Source organism: Papaver somniferum, chromosome 4 (assembly GCF_003573695.1).
Source record: "Papaver somniferum cultivar HN1 chromosome 4, ASM357369v1, whole genome shotgun sequence".
NCBI lineage: Eukaryota > Viridiplantae > Streptophyta > Magnoliopsida > Ranunculales > Papaveraceae > Papaver > Papaver somniferum.
The window spans coordinates 147907412-147932607 of NC_039361.1; the positions used below are offsets into that span (position 1 = coordinate 147907412).

At 35.1% G+C, this 25196-nt stretch overlaps 1 long non-coding RNA gene across 1 annotated transcript; it reads left to right on the forward strand.

Moving 5' to 3' along the window:
- The first annotated feature begins 13240 nt into the window (after positions 1-13240).
- On the forward strand, positions 13241-23892 carry LOC113274344. The gene is made up of 9 exons (XR_003322964.1): positions 13241-13346; positions 13456-13539; positions 14477-14630; positions 14707-14808; positions 15061-15124; positions 15212-15292; positions 15385-15466; positions 15583-15717; positions 23611-23892. It is a non-coding gene; the product is annotated as an uncharacterized LOC113274344 (long non-coding RNA).
- The last annotated feature ends 1304 nt before the right edge of the window (positions 23893-25196 follow it).

The window sequence follows — 25196 nt, forward strand, 5'->3', positions numbered from 1 at the left end:
CAAGTTCGGTAGAATAGAAGTCACCGCTGTACCCAAATGTTTGGACCTCCCAATCAGGATGTGTCACATATTTTCTGAAATTAGTAACCTTTTTCCAATACTCTAAATATACTTCATACTGCACAACTTGCACCACCTCGGTTGCATCAACAAAACCGTCCGCTAGCAGGAGTTTTGCTTGGTCATCACCCAAATGCCCAATAATTACATGTAGTCTCATGGGAACAGCAAACGAGGGATGGTTTTGCCTCCAACATCTTTCTCCTAAATAAACATTATGCTGTATAACCAAAAAAGGAATATAATTGTAGTGAGTACGTTATTAATTAGATAAATAACGAAAAATAAAAAACTATGTTATTGACGATTAATATTAATGATATAATATAAAAAATCATGTCTAACTCACAATGCCATTCCAAGAAAATATCCATCTCGAGTCCTACAGCTTCCTAGCAGACTTTCCCATCTCAGAACTGAGGACGTCGGTGTATGATTCCCATGGGTGCCATGTCACTTGGTCAATCGTCAGCTGATTCAGTAAAATCCTACAACGAATAATATCATTCTGACACCTCCTTCCATTCCATTTGGAAATTACAGGCCATTTCTGTTCATTACCGTTCATTGAGATGTCTGGTCGACATATGCCTAGGTTTTCATACCCCCAAAACTAGTCCATAAAATTAATGAATCAAATTAATATATCCAAGGAAATAAACTTAAATGAAAATATACTTTACGTTGAAAATTAAAATAAAATCGATTACCAAAATACCTCTAATATTTGGAAGGGCCCGCTTAGTGCCTTCTGTTGTTTCCTACAAGCTTGTCGGAGACCTGCATACAATCTCGAAAAGGCACTACCGCCCCAGTCAAGGTCTTGTATTTTATCAATTTCTTCGAAAGCAGCTAACCATCCAGCATCAATATAGTTCTTTGCATTAGGAAAGAAAAATTGACCCAAAACATACATAAAAAAGGCAATTGCTATTCTATGGGCGAGGAGAGAATCTTCATTAGCCGCCACCAACTTATCTTCTTTGAAGTATGAGCTTAAATATGTAATTGTAATTGAGTTTGATATCCACGACGCGCCTCTTGTTCCCTGTGTGATATCCGGAAAAATCTTCTCACGGACATAGTCAAATTGGTATAGGCTCGAATCATACGGAACTACATAACCATCACCGATACTCAGTCCAGTTAACATGACCCAATCTAATGGCGTGAACCCCATCTCACCAAATGGAAAATGGAACGTGTTGGTTGTATCCCAAAACCTCTCAACAATATAATCAACAACGGCATGTTGGGTAACGTTACACTCTATGTTCAACAATTTTTCCCACCCCGCTTTTTCAATCAAATATTTAACTCTATGACAATGTATTGAAATAAATTTATAATAATGAATTACCGATGCCAGACATCCACGATGTTTAAACTTAAATGTTGGTGCGTCTGAAAATGTAATGTCTTCAGTAGCGTGCGGCTTATCATCTTCCACTATAGGAAACCTCCCTAACCCGGGGACGTCGACCTCCTCAATTTGACCGGTAGAGATTAAGTTGTAATCAGCTTCGGTAGATTTTTGTCTCTTGTTGGTCTTTTGGCGACCACTAAACCTCGATATAAACTTGTTCATTCTACGCACAAACATGTTAAATACAATTTCATAATTAAAAGACCAATCCACGAACCATAATAGACATAAATTTAACCGAACAAAATTTCAACATCATAAAATTCCATAAACATAAATTTAACCAAAAAAATAATTATCCAATTAACTATATTTATAACTATTTATAATTAACAAAAAATTCAATTAAAATACGAAACTAAATTAACAAAAATATAAATTAAATTAAACCACGTAACTAAATTAACAAAAAATAATTATCCAATTAACTATATTTATAACTATTTATAATTAACAAAAAAATAAATTAAATTACGAAATTAAATTAACAAAAAAATATATTAAATTAAATCACGTAACTAAATTAACAAAAAAGAATTATCCAATTATTAATATTTATAACTATTAAATAAAACAAAAAATTAAATTAAATTACGATTAACCCAATTTTAATAAGATTTGATTAACCCAATATGAATATCCAATTAGTAATAAAGTATGATTCAATTTTCAACGTAAAAACCCTAAATAAATTCGAACAAAAAATACATTACCTGCGCATATTATTACACAAATTGAAATAAATTCGAACAAAAAATACAATACATGATATTATTATTACACAAATTGAATAAAGAAAGTAGAAAATACATACCTTGTAATGGAGTTTTTAGGGTTTTTGTGGAGTTTTTAGGGTATCTGTACGGTTGGTAGATGGGAATGGAGAAGAAGAATATGAACTGAAGAGGAGCCGTGAAGCAAACAAGAATATGAACTGTGAACTGTGGAAGAAAATGAAATGAGAAGAAGAAGCCTCGTGTAGAAGAGATGGGTTGTGGTTGGGAAGGAGAGGCAGTATTGGTGGAAGGTGCGGTTCATTAAGATTACGCCCGATTTGATCGGACGGACAGGAGAGTACGCCATAACCCTAAACCCTAATGAAACGGAAATTTTGGTTACGCCCGTCTCAGGCGTAATAATTTTTTACGTCTGACAAATTCATCACGCGGACAGAAGAAGTCCGTCCGTACAACTCATCACGCGGACACAAAAATTCCGCCCGTCTGATCTCACACGTGCTGTGTGACCGTGTTTAACTCGAACGGAATTTATATTTACGTTTCTTCGAGCGGTCATTTGGAATCCGTCTGATCAACGGGCGGAATTTAAGATTCAGCCCCTTACCAAACGTAATTTTTATTTACGCTTGATAACAAACGTGATTTATATTTACGCCCGTTTGAAACGTAATTTATAATTCCGCCCAGAAATGAAACGTAACTAATACTTCCGCCCGTCTTCATGCGTAAAACTGTTTTACGCGCGACCAAATTTGGTCTTCTCCCCATAACGTCACAATACAAATTAAACTCATATTTAGTCTTTTTTTTTAGTCTTTGATCTTTGAGTTTAGTCGTACCATTGCAGTCGCTCTAAATAATCATTTTATTAAGTTGTTACAGATACACGTGAAGCCTACAGCTACAAGAAACACTAAATTGGTCTAATAATCCCAAATTTCTTTTTTATGGATGCAAAAAACAAGTAAAATAATATAGTCCTCCCTCCTCCGTTTCAATATAACAAGACTGTTCCGCACGTGCAATTCAAAATCAAAATTACCAGTACGCCCTCACTTTTATTTATAACAAATGATTTGTGCAGGCATGACAAAGGGCAATTTTAGAAATCCAAAATTCGCATCATTAAAACACTGAACAGTGCCCAAGGATAGGTCTTCGCACTTGTTTTCCTTTAGCCCTTTACGTGACCCACTCTCCCTATTTTCGTGAGTTATGATTTCTCTTTACGTTTTTACCTTTTTAACCTCATTTAATTTAGATGAGATTTTTTATAGAGTTACAAAATTAAGGGCAGTTTTGGATTTTAAAAATTTACAGCTTCATTCACGGTTGGTGAAAAGTGCCTAAGGGGGGTGTTCCCTTTATAATAGTAATAGATAGATATGCAGATTATATTGAAACGTGACGGCGCCAAATTCTTAATATAGTAAAAGACTAGCCAGTACAGTGGTAAAGTCACTGACAGATGATACCAGTGATCTGGATTCGAAACTCGCCAACACCAAATTCTTTACATATCGAAAAATTTTTGATATGATATACCGATTTTTAGATTCCAAACATAAAGGGTATTGAGGCCATCAATTAACAGATCAACTGATCAAATGAATATATCAAATATACTCTCTTTGGAAAAGTGTGTACATGATTAAACTTCCTTAAATCTGGTCGTCACTGTCTTAAGGTTATTAAAATGTAAATTGAGTATTATTTGGATTTAGTATTTTGACTAGGGCTGTCAATGGGTACCCATTACCCGGATCCGGAACCGGACTCGGTATATTAGGGTCCGGTTCCGGGTCCTAAAGTTGGACCCATTAGCTACTTAGAACCCGGCGGGTAATTATCCGATTTGACCCAAATTTAAACGGGTCCAAACGGGTAATACCCATTGGGTACCCGCGGGTATCGGGTACCCGTTTATTCATTCTTTTATTCATGTTTTTAGCAAAATTATAAGTATTTTTTCTAGTTTTAGCTTTGATATTTTACTCATTTAAATTTTTTCTCTTACATTTAATCTTTATTTAGTACATTCATAAGAAATAATAATAATTTTTTATAAAAATTACTTAAATCCAAGCTTAAAAGAGAAATATATTAAGTTTTTGAGATTTTTTTTATAGTTTTCTTTAGACCAAATGGGTACCCGGAACGACGGGTACCCGGGTATTTAAACGGGTCCGGTTCTGGGTCCACAAATTTAGGAACCGGACCTGGAACCGTTAGGAACCGGACCCGACCTTTATAAGTAGGGTCCGGGTCTAGTGATACCCGGGAGGACCCGGACCCGTCGACACCCCTAATTTTGACTATATTGGTTAATTAGCAATATATAATAAAGCTCAGCTACAGATTAAACCTAATTGAAATCTATTTCATCTTAGCTTAAATCTGGATGAAACCGGTTTTATCCTATATATTCTGCCAACGAAAAAAAAATAGTTGGAATGTATCTGGTTTTATCCTACATATTCTAGCAAATAAACATATTTTCATAGTTTCACCCTGCATATTTACGTATTTATTTTTATGTTGATGGTGATGGCTCTGGCGTCGTCTCATGTTCGTCTTCGGGAAAGATCTGTTTGGTTCCTGTGCCTATCTATCGAGAAGGTATCGATTATTGTACCTCGAAATTTTGAACATGTGAAACCATCTTGGCATATTGTGAAGGAGGGGACTTCTTCCCGTGGCTATGCAGGCAGCAGGATCGTGAAAGGGGGACTCCCCCCTGTAGCCCCGTTGTCTCGCAGGGATGTGGGTATACCCACCTCAATGGTCGCGATTGCGTAATTCCATTTATGTTGTGACCACTCTATCCTTTGTACCAAAATTGAACGCGGCACAAAATGTGCCAAGAATTTACTACTGTCTCTGTACAGGTTTCCCAGGCACGCGAGCCCGGCATAGAAACTTAGCCATATATTTATGAGATAAAATCTTTATGAGAAAATATCTCTAGAAGGCTCAGGAAAAACGGCGTAAAATCTGCTATACTTTAATGAGACAGAATCACTTCAATTTCTAAGCCTACATGGACTTTCTCCAGAACAAAAAGCTTTTGGTAATCAATGAAGGTGGAGTTTGTTGCATTTTCTTACTATTGAAGGTGGTGGTGGTAGTAGTATTATGTTTGTTGTAGTTGAAGATGTTGTTAGTGGTGGTTATTGTGCTAGATCTTATCTAGATTATAGAACAAAGTTTGGACAAGTTAGGCAAGATAAAGAACGCTCCGGATTTATTTTTTAGAAAGCTAAATCGATGGTTGTGGTTGTTTACATCATTATTGTGTCATTAATTTATCATAATACATATTTTATTAATCTCTTATTATAAATGTTTTATAATTATCTTAATAAATATATTTTCATTAAATAAATAATAAATTTGTTTATAATCATATTGATACGGCATAGTGGAAACGATTTAAAAACAACCGACACGCGGAGAATCCACTCCGATAAATAGGACCCAACGGTGATAAACAAGGAGAATTCAATCCTTAACGGTGATGCTAGAAACTCCAATCCAGGAGCAAGATAACAAATAACGATCAAGATGATCAAACTCTCAAAGAGAAGTAAACATGTTTTAACCCAAACGGTATTTTCATTAAACGAGCTAATCCAAGCTGATTACAAAGATAAAGGATAGATGACTATTTATAGCCTCCAAGCATTAAACCTAGAAATCTAGAATGTTCCTAAACTAGCCTAGAGAATATATTATTCTCATAAAAACAAGATAAATCTAATAAAAAACTAATTATCCTAATAATTAAAATACCAAAACTAACAAATATCCAAGATATTAGTCATATCGTGGAATATATGCGACTTGTCAGGATATGTTCCATATTAGGATCCCCCACTGAGACAAAACTCGCCTCGAGTTTACATTGAAAATGACAAGTCGAAGAAAAGAGTTTTTCCACTCCCACTTGAGATGCAATTTGACCTTGAATTATGCATCCGAATCACCAAGTGCTCGTCACAAAAATTCAATTTCAAGTTCTTCTTCATATGCATGCACCAAGTTAAAATTTGGCCTTGCTTTAGCCTACTGCCAACATTGAGAAACTTCCATGAACAGTTCCACGCGAAGTCATGACGGCATCCAACGGAAGTAAGTGTACATAACTTAGCAAAAGGATCTTCATAGGAGCTTTCGGGAACTACCTCCACAACTAAATCCAACTGGGAAGGACTAACCTTAAGCATCTCATTGCCGTTAGTCACTTGAGGAATTCCATGGACATCATTATTAATGTTCTGTTCAACTTCACCAAGATTGTTTTTGAACTCAGCCTCACACTCTGTATAACGTGCACTTTTAAAAACAACCTCTTTCGATTTTTCTGGTGGTCTTTTACCCGGCATCAGCTTGATCTTGGTTCATCCCCATGTGAATTTATAAGTGTTTATCATGACAATTATAAAATGCTCGGACATCAAACAACCAATGCATTCCAAGTACAACGTCACAAACATCCATATCAACTACTTCACAAAAGATTGTGTCCAAGTAACACTTACTAATGGATATTGGAATTTTGCAAACACCCATACAAGTGATTCTCCTTCGCTGCTATCGTCCTATTTAATCTGGTCCGGTGCAGGGTATCAATCCATCTCAAAACCCAAGGAAGTAAACATGTTTAAACCCAAATGGTATTTTCATTAAACGAGCTAATCCAAACTGATTACAAAGATAAAGTATAGATGGTTATTTATAGCCTCCAAGCATTAAACCTAAAAATCTAGAATGTTCCTAAACTAGCCTAGAGAATATATTATTCTCATAAAAACAGGATAAATCTAATAAAAAGACTAATTATCTTAATAATTAAAATACCAAAACTAACAAAGATCCAAGATATTAGTCATATCTTGGGATATATGCGACTTGTTAGGATATGTCCCATATCACATATCAGTAAACATTATGGATGATCAAGGTGGTGTTTGTGAGTGGTGGTGCACAAATCTGGTGACGATAATGATGAAGGTGGAAAAGGTAGTGGTAATGGGTGGTTCTGGTGGTGGTAGTGCATGTTCAGTGTGGTAGTGGGCAAGTTAGGACACAAGCGACATAATTATGGAAGTTGTGGTTGATTTTTTTGATGTGAAAATAAGTTGGTTATAATAAAAACAATAAAAAAATTATAGGCTGACCGCAGTTTGTCCGAAAAATAACCCGAGAAAAATCGAACGCTGGTAGGGTAATGGGATCTACCATTGGGATAATGAAGCTTTTCAGTTGGTCCCACTGCATGTTTCACTCGGTGGTTTCTTTGAGACATATATTTTTGTCAACCTAGCAATTCTCAGGAAAAAACCTAATAATTAAAAAACATAAAAAACAATGTTCAGTTTATATAGAGTCAACAAAAGAACGACAAGTATTAAATTTGACATAATCTTTTTAACTTATTATGGAGATCGTGCCGTTGCGGCACGGGTGGAGTTCTAGTTAAGCTTATAGTATAAAGTTTGGACAACTTAGGCAGGATAAACAATGCTCTGAATCCATTCTTGGGAAATCTAAATCGATGGTTGTGGTTGTTTATTTTTATATGTCTGACATTGAAAATTAGAATTACATCTAACAGTCTTAATTTTCTTATTATATTATTAATGTCCCATTAATTTTTTATAATTAGTGTTTTATTAATTTCTTATAGTAAATATATATCTCATTATTTATAAATCCTAATAAATATATATCTCTCCATTAATATATAATGAATTTGCTAAAAATAATAGTGGTGGTTGTTAGGTGTTTATGAATGGTGGTGGGCGGTGGTGGTACAAGAAAAGTAGTGGTAGGTGGTCCTTATGATGTTGGTGGGCTTTGTATAGTGGACAACTTTAATTTCGTGTTAGTTAACATAAACTCTATTACAGTAAAAAAAAAAAAAGACAATTTAATAAGTATCGGGATTGTCACTTTACATAGTAACAAAAAATGAACATTACATATTTTTATCGAACCCGTGCTGTTATGGTATTGGCTAAGTTAGCTTATATAAGTGGCAGTATAGATTGTACCTACAAAAGATAAGTTCATGCCTGACATTTTTCCTCAATAAAATGATAGTGATCGTGCATTATTTGGATAAATTATTATTTATTTATTTTTGCTGTAATAAACTTAGCTCTCATGAAATTGCCAGGTTTCAAAGTTCATATGAATCGTCTCTATGTTACCTTCTTCTGTATTTGGGTATTTTCAGTTCTATAAACTTTGTTATCTTTTTAACTTGGATTTTGAAATCTTGGGTATCCAAATGAAGTATTTTATTTTTAATAATCGATATATATATATGTAGTTGATTGCGGAGGTTACGGTTTTGTTAGATTTTTCCCGTTATGATATTGTACCTATATTTGATTTGATATGAGGATTAGATATATTTGGATCATCTTCAATACGATTGCATAGTTCAATTATAAACTTTTGTATTACCACATACAATTTACAACAATTTTAGCATTTATATTATTATGTTTTTTTTAGATTGGTCTTTGTATATTATAGATGACCCGTTTTTAGGTTTATATTTCGGGTCTACATAGAATGAATCAAACTGTTGAAGCTCAAAGCGGGTATATCCCTTATAGTTGATTACCTCTAGAAAGTACATATTTCTCATTTGTGCCAAAATATTCGGTTTTAATCGCTACCTGAAGCTATTAACTATTAGAATTATAATTTTTTGGACTGGTTTTATCTCGAATCACAACAATCAGAAATTCATGATTTTTTCACTCTTTCTATTTCCCAAAAGTGAAAGGTAAAATATGTAATTATTGTCGAAATATCCTCTAATTCATGATTTTGATTAGTGCATGCGGATTTGTTGGTTGGATTTTTCTGTCATGATTTTTGGTTTCATTTTGTTGCACCAACGTTTTTTTCCTTCAAATTCTTGATTGTTTTGATGGATAAATTATTAAACCATGGTTGTTTAGTACCCTTACTATATAAGACCTTATGTAAACATGTTCGCTGAGATTTTGTAGTTCTGGGTTTCCTTGCAAAAGCAAGTAACAAAATTGTATCTTTACGAATTCCAATTACATAATATGACGCACGCCAGGGTTAAACGATAGTGTATATATATATATATATATATATATATTGGAACAATTGGTAGCATGGATTTCAAAGTCAGGATACAACTAATTTCATCCTACCAATTTTTGGAATAATTTTTATTATTTTAGTTTAATCCAGGATCCATCCAGCTTCATCATAACTATTTTTAAATTATTATTTTTTTCTTAATTTAAGTAAGGATGAATTTATTTTCATCCTAGATATTTTTTGAATAATTTATTTTTCTTTGTAAAGCCATGATGCAACCAGTTTAATCCTAGCTAAAAAAAATCAAAAAAAACTTGCGAATTTATTATCAACAATGGATCTTTGTTAGAGCACAGCTCAGTTGAACCCACCAAGCGTTGGTATGTAAAGGTTTTTTTGGTCATATTTTAGTATAAAAACCCATAAATCGCTTGATTAGATTACTAGAGTCAACTTTGTTAGATTAACCTAGGAAGTCCAGAAATGTTGAGACATACAATTATTACTCTGAAGACCTAAAGAATCCGAAAACTATCGATATCGACAAATACATCATCCTTCCACTTGAGGTTAGTAATACATGAGTTGACTTGTTTCCATTTCTATATCGTTGCTTTCAATTCGTTTTAGATTGATAACATAACATGTGAAGTTATATACATGAAACTATAGTATTAAATACTTATGAGGTCTTAGCGTGTTTGCCTGCTCTGATACCAATTGAAACAGCGGGGGTATAACAACCACACCCAATAATTCGTTCGGCAATCTGTATGGACTAAACTCCAATATAATTCCGAGAGCAAAAACTTAAAAACGATCTGAATCAAGAAAGATATTAAAGAGCTTTATCTCTATTTCTCATTACAAACAACAAATCGAATAGATAGAAATCTGTGAGCCTGATTGATATGAGAAATAACTTGGACGGTACCAAAGACCAATGCCCAAGTGTCAATCAAGTTATATCTAACAATCAAGGTCGGATTTATCAACTGATTGAACCACGCACAACCTGTGATATTTTAATTATATAAACAAATATAATGCGGAAAAGAAATAACACAGACACCAGAAATTTTGTTAACAAGGAAACCCCAAATGCAGAAAAAACTCGGGACGCAGTCCAAATTGAACACCATACTAAATTAAGCCGCTACAGACACTAGCCTACTACAAGTTAACTTGGACTGGAATGTAGGTGATCTCTAACCAAGTATCCTACCGATTAAGTTACAATCGTGTTCCTTACGCCTCTAGACTGTGCTGGATTCTGCGCACTTGATTCCCTTAGATGATCTCACCCACAACTAAGAGTTGCTACGACTCAAAGTCGAAGACTTATAAACAAATATTTCTCCCACATATATGTCTATTCTTTATTAGATTTTTGTTCCCTCTTTTGATAAAATCAAGGTAAACATAAACCAACTAATAATCCGGTCTTATACTCCCGAAGAAAATCTTAGAAATATTAGTCACCTCACAATAACCCAACTTATTAACATGAAAAGTTATTGCGGAATCACAAGAGTCTGAGACGAAGAACTGTTGTGATTACTTTTTTATATCTTACCTATCGAAGATAAATCTCGAGTAAATCTTAGAGAATATAAAACTCAATACGATAGAACAAGTAAGATCAGAATAAGCAACTACAGAGAAAATAGTTGGGTCTGGCTTCACGAATCCCAAATGAAGTCTTCAAGTCGTTCTATAATGGTTTTGGAAAAACCCGGGTTAAAGGAGAATCAACTCTAGTTTGCAATTAGGATACAAGAAGTGTCGGGATTAGGTTTTCCAGTTGCTAGAGTTCTCCCTTATATAGCCTTTCAAACCAGGGTTGCTTACAATCAAAGCTGAGATAGCTTAGTAACAAAGCATTCAATATTCATCGTTAGATGAACTTCTGATTTAAGATTCAAGCTAAGTCTGCTTAGAAATTAAGTAATCAATCTCCAACGTTGAATGATCTTAGCTTGTTACACACAAATGAAATATACTTTCATTTAGATATGGGTAACCATACCTAAACGTGTATATTGAGTTGGCTCAATAACAATTAACCGAAGTTAGCCATATGAACACTTTTAACTTAACCATATTCATCAAACACTTCTAGATCAAATATGACGATCAATCAAACATGAAAGAGAATAAAATGGATTTAATTGTGTTTCAAATAGAGTTGTTCAATTATTCACTATCTCATAGAAATATACATGAACAAATTGAAAAAAAATCGAATTGGTTTGTAATCTTACAAAGTACTTATACAAGAATCAATTCATGAACATTAAGCCACGGTTTGCAAACTTTGCATTCCTTAAATCATAAATGTTTTAGTTCAAGAGTACGAGAATCATACATAACCAGTTTTAGAACTTAATCACTGTGTTCGCAAACTAGGTACGTGAACAGCAACTCCAGACCTTGGCCTAGTCAACCTGTTCGCAAACCCGGTTCGCAAACAACTGTCCCGGACCAATGTAAACCCGTTCACATAATAGTACGCAGAAAAGAGTTCCGGACCTTCTCAGGTAAATTCGTTCGCATACTAGGTACGCAAACAAGAGTTCCGGACCTGAATTATCACAATACAGTTCACATATTAGGTATGCATACCGTGTTGTATCCAGACATAGTTAATTGTTCATAACTCTCATTTCAATCGTTGAAACATCCTTCGAAGATTACAATGGTAATCTCACACATACCATTAGCTTCAAGTAATTTTCAAGTGACACTAGTGGAAAACAAGGTTTTCTCAACCCACATCCACGACCCTCGTTGACCGTAGTTTGACCTTCGATTGACCAAAACGGTCATTGATGTGGTCAAAACACGGAACATTAACTCAGCGTTTAAAACGGTTCGTATTATATTTACCATTTTAACCCTCATTTTTTCAACCCATGACACGACTGATAAACTTTGATTTTTCTACGGTTCAATTTTCGAGGTGTCAACTTTCCTATTGTCTCATCATCTCTCCTCTATTATCTGTCTCTCCATCGCTTTCTTCATAACATAACCAAAGAAAAAAAAACTATTTCTTCCTCCTTTAACAGATCTCTCTCGCCATTGCCAGAAAAAACCAGATCTGATGATTCTAAACATGATAAATCAAACAACCTTGTTGTGTCTCATTCCATAGGATAAGCAACATTTGCTCTTATTTCTCTCTCTGTAATATCTTTTGTTTCCGCTGCTGCTACTTCTCAAAAAAAAAAAAAATCCTTCACAATCGACCAACATCCCCTTTTCTCCATCAACAACTCCAAAACCCAATCGTTGTTTATTTTTATCATCGCAATCAGAAACCCTAAGTCCCTATTTCAACGATCAAGAGGTACAAATCCTAGCTAATTTCCGATTGCATACTTATCACTACTACCATTCATCAAAATATTCTCTGAATTTTTAGCTCTAATATACTCCCTCCGTTCTTTTTTAATAGGCCAGTTTTGTTTTTAGCGAAATTTAAGGAAATTAAGATAATTAATCATTAAAGTGGTCCTCATGACACTTGTCAATAAAAGAAGTGACATGAAATGGTCCCCATGACACTTGTTAGCAAAAGAATTAAAGTGAAGTGGTCCACATGACACTTGTCATCAAAAGAAGTTAAGAGAAAAGTGGTCCCAAAAATTAAAATAACATTTGACTTTCCCAATTAGGAAACTGACCTATTTTTTTGAAATTTTTATTTATAGAAAGTGGCCTATTAAAAGAGAACGGAGGGAGTATGTTTTTAGATATATATCTACGCTTCACTTACTATCGATATTTTTTTTTTTTTTTGCAGATTTTTAAGAGATTAAACAGTTGAAGATGTGGTGAAAAAATGCCTTTTACTTCTCAAATCTAGTTTTTTTCTTTATTATTATTTTGCTTCTTTTTGATAGATTTTGATGTTTTTGGTGATTTTTGTCCTGTGTAGGACTGAGTATGATAGAGGTGTGAATAATTTCTCACATGAAGGGAGATTGTTTTAGGTTGGGTATGCGATTAAAGCTATTAAGGTAAACCAAAAAATTAAAAAGACATAATTTTTAGTTTCCGACTCAAATTTTTGTAACCTAATTTCTGTGATTATGGTCATGATTGGTTTGGGTTTTTGTTTGTTTGTAGCTTGGGTTAACTGCAATTGGGTTAGAGACTAAAGAAGGAGTAATGCTTGTTGTTGAGAAGCATATCACTTCGCCAATTATGTTGGTTTGTTCTTTATTTCATAGCTTTTTTATGTTTAATAATTACCCACAAATCTGATTATTGGTTAAAGACTAAATAAGAAGTAGTGCTTGCTGTTGAGAAGCATATGACTTCGTCATTGCTGGTTTGTTCTTTGTTTCATAGATTTGTTTTTGTTTAATAGTTACACACAAATCTGATTATTCTCTATCTATTTCCTTGTTAGCCGTCTGTTTTAGTATAAATCGTATATAGTGCATTCTTGCTATGTATGGTATTGTATTCAAATGTGTTGTTGAGTATGCTAATATTAGGTTCAATTCTATGTTCAGTATATGGTTATGTTACTGCAAAGTTTGGGACTTAATTCCAACATTTAACACTTGTCGGACCCTTTTTTAATTCGACATGTGTATCAAACTGATTAGAATGTGTTAGTAGTTATCATGCACCTTCGTTGGAGTTTCTATGTTTGTGCCAGTTTTAGAAAGGATTCTCTACCTAAGTCCTTAAGCATATTATTACTGTAATGGATTGTATAAAGTGTGTTGTGATTGTGATGGTTAGCTTATAAATATTAGTAATAGTAAGCTATAAGTCTTACTTGCCAATGCCACTTGTATGGGCCGCTTATAAATTTTGCAATATAAACTGAAAATTGTGATGGAGCTTCAAAAAATCTGATTTCTAAAGGTGGACTATTGGATACAGGACACTAGATAAATGATATTGGGTAATTTAATGAATGGTTCTAATTTTTAGGTTACATACGTAATTCGGTTCTTCTTTTTGTTACCTTCAATAATTAGTTGGTTTTGACACAAATTTGACTCCTATCCATGGGTCATCGGCATTATCTTAAGATTTCATAGTTTAGATCCTTAAAAGCTGGTGAAAGTTGTATGAAAATGTTGCTTATCCTATGGAATTGCAACATCTTTATCCTCCTTATCTATTTCAGGAGCCTAGTAGAGTGCAGAAAATTATGGAATTCGATAAGCATAAAGAAAAAATATACATGAGTATGGTCACAATCAGTGATATTCCAAATGGCTATGAGTGGACTAATTGCTGATTCTCATACATTTATTGAACATGCACGAGTGGAAACTCAGGTGACGTTTTTATTCCCTTTTACCTCTCCCATGTAATCATCTATATCACCTAATTGATAATTTGTTATTTTATCAGAACCACAAGTTCTCATATGGCGATCCCATGACTGTTGAATCCACAACACAAGATTTATGTGATCTTGCACTACGATTTGGTGAAGGCGAAGAAGAGTCCATGGTCAGTCACTATTTTTTCTCTCTTTACGCCATTCCTTATTGTTCTAAGTCCATGCGCTACTACTTTCTTTTGCTTTTCTGAGTATTGCTAGTAAATGTTCCACTTCAGTTATTTCAAATAATGACGGCCCGCTGAATTAGTTATGATTGTGGCTATTATGATTCTCGGCAGTCTTGGCGTTCAAAATAGGGAGCATTGTAAGTGTAATCCACTATTTCAATTTATGGTCTGACCATTATTGGTTCGTTGCAGGATATGACCCTCCAACAAGGCGAAACAGTTGCTTTTTAAATCTTGAAGCAAGTGATAAGAGAAGGTGAAGTTCTGCATATCAAAAACAATTTTTTTTTTGCCGCGCACCATTGAACTGTCTTGTGTTATGTTTTGTTTTGTTATATTTCAGTTGACTGCTAACAATCCCAAAGGTCGCTCCAAAATACCATTTGTATTCTCCTAGATGCAGTTTGTTCCAGTAGATGCAGCTGTAAGTGCAAAATTATTTGTGTGATTAGAGAATCATTTTTTTCATTTATTAATTTGTCTTGACTTTTTTGTCGTTATCTTTGTGAAACCTAGACGTCTTGAAGACTTAAGAAACAATTAGTGAACTCGTGATGATTCTTGTACACTTGTTGAACATGCACGAGTCAAAACTCTGGTGAAATCTTTATTTTCTTTTACCTTTCCCATATACTCTGGATCTATATTACCCAAATAGCATAAACACTACTTTTTTGTTATCTTTGTGTTTCTTGTCATGGATGGATTGAGTAGGTTTGAAGCTGGAAGAGTACCTGAGCCAAAGATGGTGTGGATACAACTACCAACAAATGGAACGAAACACTTGTTTAAAGCGTGGTGTATCCAAAAGATTTATCATCTCATCCGGCAGGTGTCTCTGATGTTCAAGTTGAGTCTGCTAAGAGCGTTCACAGTGGTACGATCAAAACCAAAAATCAAAGACCAAAACAAACGATCAAATTTGAGTTTAGTCTGTAGTGTCACGTTAAGGCAGTGGAGTATATTTAGTCGGGCGGATGTATAATCCACGCTTGCATGTGGAGCGTTGGTATAATCTTCGTTTGGGCCGGGCGGAGATATAGTTAACGCTGGTTGTGGGGCGTTGATAAAGAATACGCTTGTTGTGGGGCGTACATATATTTCACGCTCGGAGAAGGGGCGTTTGTATAATCTACGCCTGGTGTGGCGAACGTATAATCAACGCCTGAATGAAGCGTTTGTATAATCAACGCCTGTTTTGAGGCGGACGTATAATCAACGCCTGTTTCAGGCGTACGTATAATCAACGCCTGACGTGGGGCGAACGTATAATCAACACCTGTTTTGAGGCGTAAGTATAATCAACGCCTGTTTGAGGCGAACGTATAATCAACGCCTGACGTGGGGCGTACGTATAATCAACGCCTCTTCTTCTCTCAGGCGTACGTATAATCAACGCTTGGTTTGCAGGCGTACGTATAGTGTTGGACTTCTATTAACACACGTATCTAGCACGTGTGGCATTAAAGCCCGGCCAATCTCTAACCACCACGTATAGCCCACGTGTTCACTTTCCCTTTACCCTAATCTTCTCCGTCTTCTTCTTTTCTTTTCTACCTCCTCTTTGTTTCTTTGTTTCTACCGCCCACAAACACAGCTTCTTAACAAAAACATCACAGTGACGAGCAGTAAAAGAAAAGAAAAAACCAAGATACTTGATGAACCCGGGTTACAAAAGAGGTATGTTTTTTTTTTCTTAATCTCTTTTGTTTTATCCATATTGTTGTATAATTTATTTAGGGTTTTATTTGTTAAAATTGGTTTATCTAAAATTTGGTTTTAACGAACAAATATGAATATGAAATTGGTTAAATTTAATTGGGTATGTGTGTTTTATGTTTTTATAGAGATTAATATGTATGTGAAAAAAACCATATTTGATGATTATGTAAATTTGGTTAAATTTTTTTTTAAAATAGTTAGAGCTTAAAAAAATTTGAGATTAATATTTGTGGGTATGTGTGTTTTATGTTTTTATAGAGATTAATATGTATGTGAAAAAATTGGGTATGTGTGTTTTATGTTTTTATAGAGATTAATATTTATTAGAGCTTCCACAGTGGTTGTAAAAATTTATTTGTGGGTATTGTAAAAATTTGATTTGTGGGTATTGTAAATTTTTATTTGATTTATAATCTATTCACTAAAATTTATTAGAGCTTCCACAGTGGTATTGTAAAAATTTGATTTATTATTTTTGGGTATTGTAAAAATCCGTGGTTATGTAGATTATGTGGGAAATAGTTCTCACCCTTCAACTGTTTCAATCAACCTATTTCAATTGAGAGCTTCCTTTTATTGTTTTTCTTCATGTTGTCTGTTGGTAATTAATTTTAGTGAATATGGTTATCAATAATTGTAGTTATGTAAATTATTGGATTAATTTTAAATTATTGTAAATTATTGTAGTTATGTAAATTATTGGATTAATTATTGGTTTTCTGCATGTTGTATGTGAATATGGTTACCAATAATTGAATTTGTATTGTTTTTTATTGCATTTTGAGGTGATTAATTTTAGTTATGTAAATTGTAGTTATGTAAATTTTGGGAGTTACATATGTAGAAGAGCTAATTGCGTGAGTATGGAATTGATTTTTTAGTGATTTTTATGGAATCTTGAAGTGATTAAATTGGGTTGTGGAATCTTGTAATGATTTTGGAAATGCATCGGTGACGATTTAATTTGTGTTTCTGGAATTATAGAATTTGGAATTGATATGGTTTGTGTTAAGGATTTATAGTATTTGGAATATAAATGGTGATGGACTAATAAAAATATTCGTTAATGAGGGTTGGTCTTTTAATAATGTAACTGCATCTATATTGTGTGTGCACAAATGTTGAACAAATTCACAGCGCGTTTCAATGGTCGTGTGAAGACGAACAAGAAACAAAAATCTGTAGCCGAAGAGGATTATAACTTAATCGCTACTGGTACAATTAAGGAGGTTGATATTCCCCGGTTAGGTAGGTTTCCTATACTGCAAGATGATAAACCGCACGCTACTACGGACATCACATTTACAGGGGAGCACAAATTGAAGTATCAACATCGTGGATCTTTGGCATCGGTAATTCATCACTATCAAACTATTTCACAACACTGTCCTAGAGCTAAATATATTATTGAAAAAGCGGGATGGCAAAATTTACTGGACATACAATGTAGCGAAACCAACCATTCAATGGTTGATTATATTGCTGAGCGGTTTTGGGATACAACAAACACTTTTCACTTCCCATTTGGTGAGATGGGATTCACCCCCTAGATTGGCTCATGTTGACTGGACTGAGTATCGGTGATGGGCCTGATGTTCCTTATGATTCGGGGAAGTACCAATTTGAACATGTTCGTGAGCATATCTTTCCAGATATCCAAGATGTCACACTCTGTCCAAAAGCACCGTCGTGGGTTTCAAATTCAATTACAATTAAATATTTAAGGTCATATTTCATCGAAGACAAGTTGGTTGCGGCTGAAAATGATAGCACCCTTGCTCATAGAGTAGCAATTGCCTTTTTCATGTATGTTTTGCGACATTTTTTCTTTTCTAATGCAAAGACTTATATTGATGCTGGATGGTTAGCTGCTTTTGAAAATCTTGATGTAGTATCCACGTATGACTGGGGTGGTGCTGCGTTTTCGAAATTGTATGCGGCACTCCGTTTATCTGGGAGGAGACAGAAGGCACTATGTGGTCCATTCCAAGTATTAGAGGTATTCTTTCAATCTAGTTATTTTTCCTCTCATTGTTTATTTTGTTGCTAAGTTATTAAATTGGCTAATTATTTTGATGGAGTAGTTTTGGGGGTATGAATACCTGGGCATATGTCGACCAGAAATCCCAGAGGCGAGTACAGAACAAAAATGGCCCGTATCTTCTAAATGGAATGTACCGAAGAATACAAATGATATTTTCCGTTGTATGGATTTACTAAGTAAGCTTACTGCTGAACAAGTGACATGGCGCCCATGGGAATCATACAGACAAGTTCTTGCATCTGATATGGGATGCACGGCTACGCGGCTATCAGACTCGAGATATATATTTTCTTACATGGGCATTGTGAGTTAATTTGTAAATTTTATTATATAACATACTTTTTTTCTATATAACATACTTACTATATAACATACTTTTTTCCTATATAACATACTTACTAAATTCTTATTCCCTTTCTAACTGTACAGCACAACATGTATCTTGGTGAAAGGTGTTGGCGGCAAAACCATTGTACTTTCGCTGTTCCTATAAGACTACACACAGTTATAGGGGATATTGGCAATATTCAAGCCGAACGCCTAAAAAAAGAAGGTTTGGTCGATGCAACAGAGATAGTGCAAGTTGTTAAAGATTATGATATATATTTACAATACTGGACAATGGTAACCAACTCCAAAGATTACGTGACTCATCCTATTTGGGAAGCCCAAACATATGGGTATGTCGGTGACTTGTATACGGTCCCAATTGAACAACCTGTTGAACATGTACATATCCCTCCTCCACATCTATTATCCCACGTAAGTGTACTTTCGACTTTTTATTGTACGTTCGATTTTTGTTGGTATATTTGTACTTATATATTTTATTTTTTCTTCACAGCATGAAGCTTACACATTATTTCAAGAAAATGCTGATTTTAATCAACAATTTCGCGAATTTACATTAAAACAAACGAAGGAGAGGATGGACGTTATCATGTCGAAAGAAGCAGAAATACAAAGGCTAAATAATGCGAACGTTGATTTGCAGCAACAACTATCTCTTTTCCGTATGCCGCACACTGTCCAACCTCAGCTTGGATACGGTTCCTTTTCCCAAACCCTGCCATCACAAGTTTGGAGTGGTATGAATCAGGGATCAGCTTCAACAATGTCCTCAGTCAATACCAATCCGAGAACGCACATGCCTTTTGTGGCACCAAGATCGTCCACTTCGGATAATGATAATATGAAGGGTTAATTTGTTATGACTATTTAGATGAACTGTCTTTGGAGTTATCTTTTCTTATCTTATATAGTATAGTCATATCATATATAGTATAGTCTAATCATATATAGTATTGTCATATCAGGTCACTGACAAACACTTTATCTTTTTTGGAAAACACATTTGCGTGAACCCAAAAAAATATCTATTTTTGTTTTTTTTAATGCTCTTGAAAATGGGTTATAAATTAAAGACTGGTTTCACTCAATATATGAATAACAATACATCTCTTCTGCTTCATATAGCAATTGAACAATATGAGAAAACCGCTCATTATTGCTCTTCTGTTTCTTCTTCATCTTCTTCTTCTAATAGTAGTTTTTATTCCTCGGATGATGATGCAATAGCAATTATGCAAAATAACATGGCCGTTAGTTTGGGAGTCCTTGTTACAAATTCAAAATGGCCTCAAACTCGTATCAGAATACCAAGAGATCGTGAGTCAGGGGCTGAACTTCTATGGAACGACTATTTCTCTCCGTACCCAAACCAACCACCCAATGTTTTTCGCAGAAGATTTAGAATGCGTCGATAATTGTTTAACCGGATAGTGGAAGGTGTTACCAATGCAAACAGATATTTTGTTCAAAATCCCGATGCTTGTGGAGTTTTATGATTAAACCCTCATCAAAAAGTAACAGCAGCAGTACGAATGTTAGCTTACGGATGTGCGGCAGATGCAATAGACGAGTACTTACGCATAGGAGAAACAACTGTGCTGGAAGCTACTCGTAGGTTCTGTAAGACGATTGTGAATTTGTATGGGAAAGAATATTTGCGTGAACCAACGGCTGGTGATATTGAACTGTTGCTCAAGCAAAACAAAGACCGGGGATTTCCTGGGATGCTGGGTAGTCTAGATTGCATGCATTGAAAATGGGATAAATGTCCGTCGGCAGAATCTGGGGCTTACACCGCGTATAAAGGGAGCGAAAGTATCGTGTTGGAGGCAGTGGTGTCGTATGACCTATGGTTTTGGCATGCTTTTTTTGGTATGCCCGGTTCTAACAACGATATTAATGTTATGAACCGTTCATATGTTTTTCGAAGTCTTGTAACAGGAAAAGCACCGCCGGTGAGCTATGAGGTGAACGGACATTCATATGATATGCCGTATTATCTAGGTGATGGAATATACCCAGAGATTACTACTATTATTACGGCCATTAAACATCCGGTGGGTAGGAAAAAGGAAATATTTTCATCGATGCAAGAGGGTGCAAGAAAAGATGTTGAACGGGGATTTGGTGTACTTCAACAACAATTTGGAATCATCAAACAACCTGCAAGAATGTGGAATCCATATGTGCTTGCCTATATCATGAAAACTTGTATTATCTTACATAATATGATAGTCGAGGATGAGCGTCTACCCGGTGACTGGCCACCTGTTTATGAACAACGTAGCAACGCAGCACCGGTTAATATATTAAGAGGCAATAGTGACGAGTTTTCCCAAATTAGAGCTCAGCAACGCCGATGTGCAATGCGTAACAAAGATGCACATATTCGCTTGCGTGATGACTTGATCGAATATATATGGGCAGAATATGGGAATTAAAAATTGTCGTTTGTCATTTCCTTTTTATTATCTCTTTGTATGTAAACATCCTCAAGTTTTAATTAAGGTCGTATGTTTCAAAAAAGTAGAAATTTAATTCAAATCAACGGAAGTAAATTTAAAATCCAAAAATTACATAATAATAATGCTAATTGTTCAGATACTAAGAAATTTAAAACATAATAATACTAATAATACTACTAATCACTAAATAGGAGAAATAATTAAGGTTTGAACTATTCCGCCTTTGTGTTAAGATTGGTTTCTTTTATTCCGAACTATGTCCGCCCTGCGAAGTCGGAAGTACTCTTGTTGTACAGGTTCCATTTTTTCAAGATCCATCATAATGATGCGAAATTCTTCGTCTTCAGCTTGCTTGGCTATTTTTGCAGCATGTTCAGCTTGTTTTGCTGCAAACTCTGCTGCTCTTTGTTCCATCTTGAATCTTGATTGTGCTTGGTAATGAGTATTGAAATTTTGTTGTTCTTTAATAATTATTCCCATCAATTCCTCTTGGTGACTGGATTTCTCTCTCCCTGTTTTCTTCAATCTTTTTGCTGCTTTTTTCCCCATCTTAGGAAGATATGTGTTCTATATGTCTCCCCCATCTGTGTTGTTACCGGTCTCTCCTTGAGTTGTTGTTTGCGGTCCTTCATCATCTTCCTCGTTATTCTCATAAGTTTCCAAATCATGCGTCGTATCGAATACAAAAGTCGATCGTCGATTATATTTTATATTTTCTAACACAACTTGGTAGCACTCTTCGTGCTTAATTTTTTTCCCATCGTTGCATTCCTTGAACCTCTTGTTAAATTCTTCAAGCTGTTAATGTTTTTAAAAACACTTAAGTACATGGGCGCTTATTAAATATTAGAAAACAATGGTTGGAAAAATCAAGAATGCTTACCTTCTTTTCAGGACCCCATCCAGTATGATATTCACCTTCAACTTCTGCCTCTTTTGCCGAAAATAACGCCACATCTTTACTTATTCCCTGATATCGTTTTTGCCAAGAACTCCAAGACCGCTCTGGATTATTAGGTAAATGAAGTTCAATATCATCCTTGATACGAGTCCACAACGTCGCCTCTGATTGATCAGCTCCAACACTAGAATCTTGAGATATAGATAAATGAATTTTACACATTGTTACATCTTCGATTGTCGTAAAATTTGGACCTCGTGCTACTCTTGGTGCTATTGTAAGCGAATCCGTGAAAATGTTCCAACTGATTTGAAAGCAGAAACAATATTTCTTCTTATTGGTGTGGATAGTTTGAAGTATTGGTCGTGGGAAAATGTCACAGGATCTCATGTGTATATATAGGTGTTTCTTCCGAAAAAACCGAAATGTCTTCCAAACTTTCCAACGTTCCAAATTATCCAACGTTCCATTTTCTTCAACGTTCCATTTTCTTCAACGGTCAAATTACCAACGGTATAAAAAAATTTCAAAATCAATTTTGTCTAAGTATTTTTTTTTAAACTCAAGCTTGGGGCGTTAACTATATAAACGCCTGGCGTGGGGCATTAACTATATCAACGCCGGGATGGGGCGTTAATTATATCACCGCCTGGCATGGGGCGTTAATTATATCACCGCCTGTCTGGGGCGTTAACTATATAAACGCCTGGCGTGAGGCGTTAACTATATCAACGCCTGAATGGGGTGTACACTTTATCAACGCCTGGCGTGGGGCGTTAAGAATATCAACGCCGGGCTGGGGCGTTTGTATAATCTTCGTCTGAATGGGGCGTTCATTTTATTAACGCCTGACGTGGGGCGTAAACTTTATCAACGTCCCAACGGGCGAACATTTTATCAACGCCTGAACCGGGCGTAACTTATATACACGCCTCTTTATGGGGCGGTGACTTTACGTACGTTTCACAACAGGCGTAGATTATATATACGCCCGATGCCAAACGGTGATTATACCTCCGCTCCACTATATATAGTTTTGGTCTTGGTCCCAGACCAAATATGGTTTGGAATTTGGTTTTGGTCCAGATTTTAGTCTTTACTCCGTCCCGTTGCGCTTCGTCCCTGGATCATAATTATAGGTTTACTCGTCCATTGCAGTTGCTCTAAGTGCTTAGATCCTGATCAGAATTTAACTTTTTTGTAACTTTCCAACTTAAGTGCCAACTGAATCCATTTTTGTGCAACTTCTTTGGCTTCAGGTGCACCATTATGAAGTGTTGGGTTAGTTTATTTTACTGCAGGTGTATCAAGTTTGTGGGTTTAGTTCAACACCAGGAAGTTTATCATTTTGCTGGTTTGCACTTTTATTTAAGACACTTTGAACTTATTGGGGCTAGTTGCTCTTCTCTTTAAACCTTGAACTTATTAGGATTTGTATTGTGAATTCAGAATTTGAATCTATATGATTTTGAATCTAAGTGTAATTCAGTTATAAATTGTGTAATGAATACATTAACTGATTAATGGAAAAGGAATTTTAAATTTGAGTGCAGGTTTCATTTCAGTTTCATTGATTTGATTTTCATTTGAGATTTAGTCAGATTCATTCAGGCCAAACAGATTCAGTCAGCCAGTTGAATCTGGTTTTTTTTAATATTAAAATCTATATCTATGACTGATGATTGTCAGTCATAACCCCTGCACCATTAAAATCAGTTGTTGTTATAGGTTGTTCAGCGACCCGTGTAGCCACGTAAAACAGCGACCCTTTTCCCGACCGCCAAAGCAAGTCATTTAACTCGTATATATGACTTGCTTTGGAGGTCGCGAAACTACTATTTTCCACTAGTGTGATCGAATGATGAATAAGAAACTTTCGAAGCTAACATCAAATGACTGTCTCACACAAATCATGTAAGATTTTCAAGGTAATTTTCTCATGATCATCTTTTGACTTAATATTTAGTTTCCAACAAATAAATTGTCCAACTAAACTTGTCAAGAATATGATATGAACACAGCTAAAGCAAAAGCTTCCAACACATATTTCAAGAAATAGATAAGCGAAATAAACTCGACTCTAAATATCAAATGTGTTTAATATAAAAGTCTATACAGTTATACTAGTTGGTCTCATTAGAAGATAGAATAGAATAGACAGACTTCTGAGTGATAGATAAGTTTTAGTCTCCACATACCTTTTGTTGATGAAGTTCCTCCAAGATTCTCAGTGGATCTCCATCTTTAATTGGTGGACGCCGTGAAATCTAAATCTAAATCTCAACTACACAGTCTATCCTAATCCGAGACATAGCTATAAGTAGACTAGAAATCAAGTATATAGTTTTGATCAACTAAACTTGGCAAACAAGCTTGAGATAACAACGCTTGCGAGTTCGACCGAGCAGTGCTCTAATAGTTATGAAATGAGTTTATAACCTTATTAGAGTGTCCACAACCGTTTAGTACAGGTGTGGCGTAATTTGACACAAGTTGGGAAAGGCTAAGCAGTTAGGCACACTTTAGGCGGTTATGGAACTACCCTATCAGACACATGACTGTTCCATGCGTGTACAAGTGTTATGCACAATTTTTGGCCCTTGTAACCACTGTATAAATAGTGTAGAGACATTAGAAAATCAGAAGGTTCACATAGAGAGAGTTTTGTAGACATGTAGTCTTATACTTGAGAGAATAAGACATCACCAAGAGGGTGATGGCCAGTTTAGTCCATGTGATAGACAAGAAGTTTGTAATCTTACTTTGATGCAATAAAATGGTTTGTTGCAATATATATTTGTATTCTTATGTTGATGATTTGTGTGAGAATTATTTAAATACATGG